The following is a 7,742-nucleotide window of genomic DNA, read 5'->3' as shown; positions in this document are numbered from 1 at the left end:
ACCTATTTAAATAATAATTTATACTTAATTATCGGTATATTTATTATGTGTGTTGTCTTGTCGCTATCACGATATTTAATACACAAATTATATATATGGCGCTATGTGTGTCTTGTCTTGTCGAACTGAAAAAGCTGAAAATATCATGATATGGCGCCATTAGATATGTGTGACCGGCTGACATAAAGTCGTCTCGTCAACATCATGATATGGCGCCATTACATATGGCGCTATGTAATATAGCGCCATTAGATATGGCGCTATTTAATATAGCGCCATTAGATATGACGCTATCTAATATAGCGCCATTAGATATGGCGTTATATGTGTATTGTTTAGCCTATAAATAACGGGGTCATTGTATTTATTTAGTGTGCTAAAAATTTCCCCCAAGAAATATTTCATTAAAAGTAAGTAAGGTTTTTATTATAAGCAAATAGTTCACAAATGGCTCAACATGGTCGTCCACCAATTTCCTCTTGTGGAAAACCATGCATGATGGATTGTGGGTGGGAAGGTGCTAACGTTGGACGCCGCTATTGGTGTTGTATGAACAAGTTGTACAAGCAACCCGACGAACCTACTTGTGAATTTGATGAATGGGCTGAGGAACCATGTTATCAGGAAAGCTACAGGGATAGATTACATGAATTTCATAATATGTTGTTATACCAGCATAGAATACAAAAGGAGGCAGATAGAATTATTACAGATATGAGGGAGAAACTAAAGGAGGTGGAAGATAAAAAATGGAGAGCTGAATGGAATTGTGAAGCACACAAGGAACGCAATAAAAAATATAAACGGGAACTTGCGGAGGTGAATGCGAGAGTGAAAGAGTTAGAAGAAGAAAAAGAACAAATGGAAGAACGATTTAAGTGGTTGGAGCGAAGAATAAATGACAACTGAGTATCTGAACATTTACGTGTATGTGTTTAGTGTCATTTTCATATGTCATGTCTTTTTATTATGTTGGCCTGTTATGTTTGTGTTTGTATTGTACTAATGTTTTCCTTGTTTGTTGTACTTAATTTTATTTTAATTTAAGTGGAAGTTAAGTTTAAGTTGTTGTGTTACTATACCAAAAACTATAAAACGAAATTTGAACTAAAAAAAGCAACTGTCATATTCGACTAAATATTGTTGTTAATGTACAAAAAAATATTATTTACACCAAAAAAACAAAAATATGGAAGACCGAATCAATGTGTCCCGCATCCGGTGTGTCTCAAAGTAGCCGTTGGCCTGAGGCGCATCCCCTGCCGCCCGGATACGCTATCAGGATCATCATCATTAAGTCGTCTCCTTATGGCTGGATGCGGCACAGGATGACATGTATCGGTGGTGCTGTCAGGTCCAGTAGAAGGCTACATAATAATATCAAGCTTAGTATAGAAAACTACATAACAATTCACAAAAATATATATTGTCTTACCATAAACGTGTCTGGATCCTGAATGTAGTCATCTGTCGCAGCATCGCATGAAGCCTAAAAAAGTAAATTAATAAAGTTAAAACAAAATAAATAAGTTATAGTAAAAACAGTAATAAAATTAATACTAATAAACTCATACCTGCGCATGTGATGAGCTGCCATAACTCAGTCGGTGCCCACTATCAAAATCTCGGATCGGTCGAGACTCATCAGTGGTAGACGGGCCAGGGAAATATCTACCCAACTCCACTCCTTGAAAATCCGAGCCCATCATTAAGAATTGACCCGATGGGGTCACCTGCGACGTCCCTGGAGTGTCATAAGGCTGTAAGACGGCATGTCGGTCTCATGCATGCCACCTCCCATATCAGCAGCAACATCATCAGCAGGAGCCTCAAAGCCCCCTTGCTGGGGACCTCCTCTCCGCCCACGACCGCGTCGTCCAACACCAGCAGGTCGTCGTGGAGCAGCAGCAGCTCGTCGGCCACCACCCCGTGGCATACCACGACCTCGCTGGTATGTGGCTGGGTCAACATAATCTGGCTGGTGTGCCAAACGCTGATCCGATCGGCCTCGCTGCAGTGTCTGGGCAGCCACATCCATTATGCGACGACTATAGTCCTGCATGATCACAGGGTCGTGGACATAACTCTGCATCTGCTTCCCCATACGATATACGGTATGCAATCCAATCGCCTGCACAAAAGTTTTTAATATAAACTACGTATTTGACTAGAAATTACTATTAAAGTAATTGATAATTACAGAAAACATACCAGAGCATCATGTCTCCCGGCGTATGAGACGTATCGACCATCTACCTGATGAACTGGGTTCCCGATAAAAAGACGGGAAACAGTGCGGTACCATGCCATATAAACTTCGATAGGAAAGTGTTGCGGAGCTGGGGTCAAGTCCCCTCGGCTGTCCCAAATACCCAACTGCGCTGTCAGCCACTCAATAAATGTGTCGTCCACTCTCATCCTATCATCCCTCTCATAATGTAAAGGGTCCCATGCAGGCTGAGTCGGTATAGACTGCGGAAATCCAAACTGACGAAATACTCGCTCTGAGGCATGATGCTCAACAATATCGAGGCACGTGAGAGGGACGGAAGCCCTCCAAATATGGCGACCGTGCGTGCAATACGCTGGCAGGGTACCTATCAGCTCTTCGTTGTACGGCGTCCAGATGAACTATCAAATAATAACACAAACCGTTAGTTTGCGCAACACCTAGTTAAAAATAAATTGGTAAGTTTAGTTAGATATTCACCTGTGCATCCTCCAGAAAATCCAACACATCCCTACAGAACGGGAGATTATGATGGCCATGATACTCTCGTGCAAGTCTACGACGCAATACCCACCTACAAGCTAGAGGGAGATCAGGAATATGTACATTATCCGGTAGCTGTGGTAGAGGTGGCCGAAGTTGCAGAAATCGCTCCCACACCCAAACCTAAAACAGAAAGTTGACGTAAAGATTAACTCTAACTAGGTAGAATTGGAACTAAACGACAAATTATTTGAATAAGTTGTCACCTGTAGAAGTGGCAGAAAGCCACAAACGTCTCTCTGTGTGCCCATGGATGCCCGGCACATCTGCCTGTACAAAAAAGATAGGACAACACCACCCTAGCTGTAGCTGACTGTATCATCAAAGTCCGCAATATGATGCAGAAAACGAAGGCTCACTAGGTTCCCCGAAGTGTTCGGGAACAAGACCCCCCAAATAGAAGGAGCAACAACAGCCTCGTATATTGCTCCACATCCACCTCCGCTGAGTCGTCGGTGATAGTATCGTGGATCTGCACCAAGTGGTCTCTAATGGGGACCAACTGCATACGACTACTCCCAATTGCTACATCTGGGTCCTCGGACCTGAAGCCCGTGAGCCTGTGCAGCAACTCCATATATGCAGCCCGGTTAAAAAATCTCATGTTCCCAGGCAGTAAAACTGGCAAGCCATCGGTGGACAGGCCATATAAAATCTCGACGTCCTGGAGTGTGATGGTGGCTTCGCCGATGGGCAGATGGAAAGTGTGCGTCTCCGGTCGCCACCGCTCAATCAACGCCGTGATCAAAGCATAGTCGAGCTGTATCCGCCCAATGCTAATGATCCTATATAATCCCATTTCTTCCAAGTGATGGACCACACGGGGATGTAGAACGCGGGGAGGAGTCAAAAAATCCCACAATAAATCCACTCTCCTCCCCCGAAAAGTCTGCGTAAGCAACTCTTCCCCCCATATATGCTCGGATCTATGCTGGGGTTGTAGGGGTAGTAGCTCCGACGTCCGAGGGCCGGGATGTATAGGTGCATCCATGTCGTCAACTGAAAATTCATAATTTTTAATAACTATCATTAAAATTTATGTGTGTTTTTTATAATTTAAATTCATATTTTTTAACAACTTAATTGTATAAAATTATATATAAACTTATGGGTTTCGTGCCCAGTGGTACAAAACTATCATTAATAATCTTATGTTTTTTTAATAATTTAAATTCATATTTTTTAATAACTTAATTGTAACAATTATATATATATATATATATATATATATATATATATATATATATATATATATATATATATATATATATATATATATATATATATAATTTTTATAATTATGGGTTTCGTGCTAGATTTTCTAAAACTCAGTGGTACCAACTATCATTAATAATTTTATGTTTTTTAAATAATTTTTATTCATATTTATTTAATAACTAAATTGTAATATATATATATATATATATATTTATAATTATGGGTTTCGTGCTAGATTTTCTGTGGCCCAGTGGCACCATAATTAGATATATATGGGTTTCGTGCTAGAATATAATATAATTAAACAATTACTACACAATACTATGCTACAAGGCTCTACATTTTACTACGCTAAAGGGGTCTACGTTTTACTACGCTAAAAAGGTCTACGTTTTACTACGCTAATAAAGTATACATTTTACTACGCTAAAAAATAATCTAAACTAAACGGCATAAAAACACATAAATATACATGAGGATATTAACAAACACATTTTTAGACTAATTTACATATTTTTATACAACACTAAAATTAAATCCGGATAAAATTTAACATGCTAGTTTCGGAAAAAATAAACACAAACCGAAATAGAACACATACAAATCAAGTAATATGCATTGTTGTAAAAGTTTCAACTTAAAATAAATCGAAATACCTCGATTTAGAATTTTTGAAATGTAGATAGATCGAAATTTTGACTCCGGAAGAATGAATCCACTAAAACACGAAGCTCTACTCGACAGTGGGACCTCAAATATTAAACTTTTATGTGACGGGGGACCCAAATTTTTTTTTTTTTTAAAAATTGGGGCAGATCGGTGGTGTGTGTGTGTGTGTGGGGGACTAGAAGTGAAAAGAGGTGGAAGACGGAGATGGAACGAAGAAGAAGAAGATGGGGGATTTGTATTAAGGGGTATAGCGCCAATATTAATGGCGCTATGTCTTCAGATATAAGACATATAGCGCCACTATTAATGGCGCTATGTAAGTTTCTCAGTATAACGCCACTAATAGTGACGCTATACAGTAATGGTTCAGTTAACGTTATTGTATAGCACCACTATTAGTGGCGTTATATATACTTTGGTAACTTTTTTTTTTACACTTATTTTAGTCTATTTAGTAAAAATTAACAATAGTATAGTTCCGCACTCAACAAACTTCATTCTCTAAAATACCCCCACTAAGCAGCATGACCAGAAGGAGATAAACTCCAAACAGCAAAGAGTGGGTCCCGCGTGGAATGAGTTTGCCTTGAAAGAAAACATGATCATGATGGAAGCAAGAAGGTAAAATCGTCAAACAGATTATCAAATTCCAAAGGAGCTACAGTAACTCCTTGTTTGAGCCAATAAAATTATTTTACATTAGTGTAGTTACCAAGATACCTTCCTAACCCATATTGCAACTGGATACACCTCAATCTTTAACTGGAGGGAGCTCAAACTGAGGCCAAAATAGATGCAGTTCTCTCCGAAATACCCCTGACGCCCCCCAGCACGTCAAACTGTGCCTTATATATAGTAGGAATATATGTGATATCCCCTATATATCGACATATTTTGTATTTGACAATTACATATTGGAATTATATATCATCCGGTATATTTTAAAAAAGAAGACATGTAAGTTATATATGTGATATATATACATTATAAAACTATTTATGCATGGTATAATAAAATACCTTAAGTATATATATGTTATTTATGTAGTATAAACTGAATGTTTTGAAAAATATAAAATATATATATATATATATATATATATATATATATATATATATAGGTGTGTGTGTGTGTAAAGATGTATTTTATGCATGTGGTTTCAACACATTATAAATCATGTATAACGATATTGTATAATCTCGTCAAAATAATAATATACCTTAAAATATATCAGGTATATTTGAATTGGTAAATAAATAAAAAAATTAAAGTTGTAAGAGATATTTCCGAAGTGGTGACCAGCGAGGAGTTTTCTGCTGGTTGAAAATCTTTTTAGACCGAAGTGCAGTTTTATGTTTAATTCAAAGGAGAAGAAAAAGCATTCTCATTGCGCAAAGTGTCATCATGAGAATATGTCACATGACACTTTAGGACAATCCTCCAAAAAATAGGAGCTATAAAATTATTTAAAAAAAGAATTCCTTCACAATTTCAAATTTCTTTATTTCTCTTCAAAAAATATTTCTTTATTTTTAAAAATTAACTGATTTGAAAACATAGATTTTTTAACCTTTAACTTAAAGGTGGCTAACGGGCCGGGTTGGACTGGAACCGGACCGGCCCAGACCGGTTTAAACCGGAACCGAACCGGCCCGGTGCATAGGGGGCCGGGTGGGCTGGGTAGGGGGTTAGGCCGGGGACGGAGGGATTCGTTTGGGCAAGCGGTTAACCGGGCCCGGATAACCCGGTTGGCATGAACAGTGCCCAAACCGGTTAACCCGGCCCGGCCCGGTTAACTATCAGAATTTTATTTTAATTTTTTTTTGTACTTTCCTACAGCTTGGGGCCCACTATCCGTTAGAAAATCAGATTTTTCATCACATATCCGTTGGCCAACGGATTTGTTGCATAAATGGCCATTTTTTTTAATTTTTTGTTTTTAATACTTTACAAAATTAACCCTTTTAAAAATCTATAAATACCCCCCCCCCCCCCTCTTCTTCATTTTTTCACTCAAAATTCTTATCTCAATCTCAATTCTCAAATTCTCAATTTCTCTATTCCCTTCAATTTGCAAGATTTCATCTTCTAATTTTATAATTTTTATTTGACTCTCTTTTCTTGAATTTAATTTATCGGAAGTTGTCATTCGGAAATTTTGAAGTTTGAAGTTCAAAATTGATATACTTGCTTGATGTTTGTTCGTGGTAACACCGGAATTGCGTAATCAAGTGCTCAATTTATTAAAATGTCTGATTGTCACCAATTAATGAATGCTTTATATACTTATATGGAGATTGGAGAAACTAAACCCCAAATTTATATGTTTCTATGAACAAGCTAAATGAATACTTACAACAACTATATAATTATTATGCAAATGAATGTGATAATGCTGCTCGTGCTTCTGGCAATGTTAATCCCGCTATGCAATGTAGCACTTCTGCTACTGTGGATGATGAAGAAGGCCTTGATAGTTTTAATATTTTTTTCTACATTTTCTAACACTCAAACCAGTAGCAGGAATATTGATGAACTTCAATTCTACTTGCAGAAGCAAAATGAACCTCGCACAAAGGAATTTTCACCGTTGGGATGGTGACATGAAAATGGAAAGCAATTTCCTGTTCTTTTCGCTATGGTTCGGGACGTGCTGAATGTGCCAATTTCTACTGTTGCATCGGAGAGTGCATTTAGCCAAGCAAGACAACAACTTGGAGACACCCGCCACTCATTGAGAAGCAATGTTTTGGAAGTTTTAGTATGTTTCAGAGATTGGATTAGATCGGAACGAAGAAATCAAGGAAAGGAAGATGTTGATAGCCCAGAAGACGAGGAACTTGGAGATATATTAACACATGGAAACCCATCCGAATTTAACACGCCAGAAGAAGGTCAATCGGTTCATATTGATTATGATGAACTTGCTAAGGCGATGCAAAACATTTGAAATTACTACTTTACTAGTTTACTTGTTGAAAAAAATGTAAACATTTCATTTTGTAAGTTTGAAAGTTGAAACAAGTGCAATTTTTCCCCATCTTACTTGTATTCTTTTAATTAATACAAAGTATTAATATAA

Source organism: Nicotiana tabacum, chromosome 6 (assembly GCF_000715075.1).
Source record: "Nicotiana tabacum cultivar K326 chromosome 6, ASM71507v2, whole genome shotgun sequence".
Taxonomy (NCBI): Eukaryota; Viridiplantae; Streptophyta; class Magnoliopsida; order Solanales; family Solanaceae; genus Nicotiana; species Nicotiana tabacum.
This window is presented reverse-complemented; position numbering follows the sequence as displayed.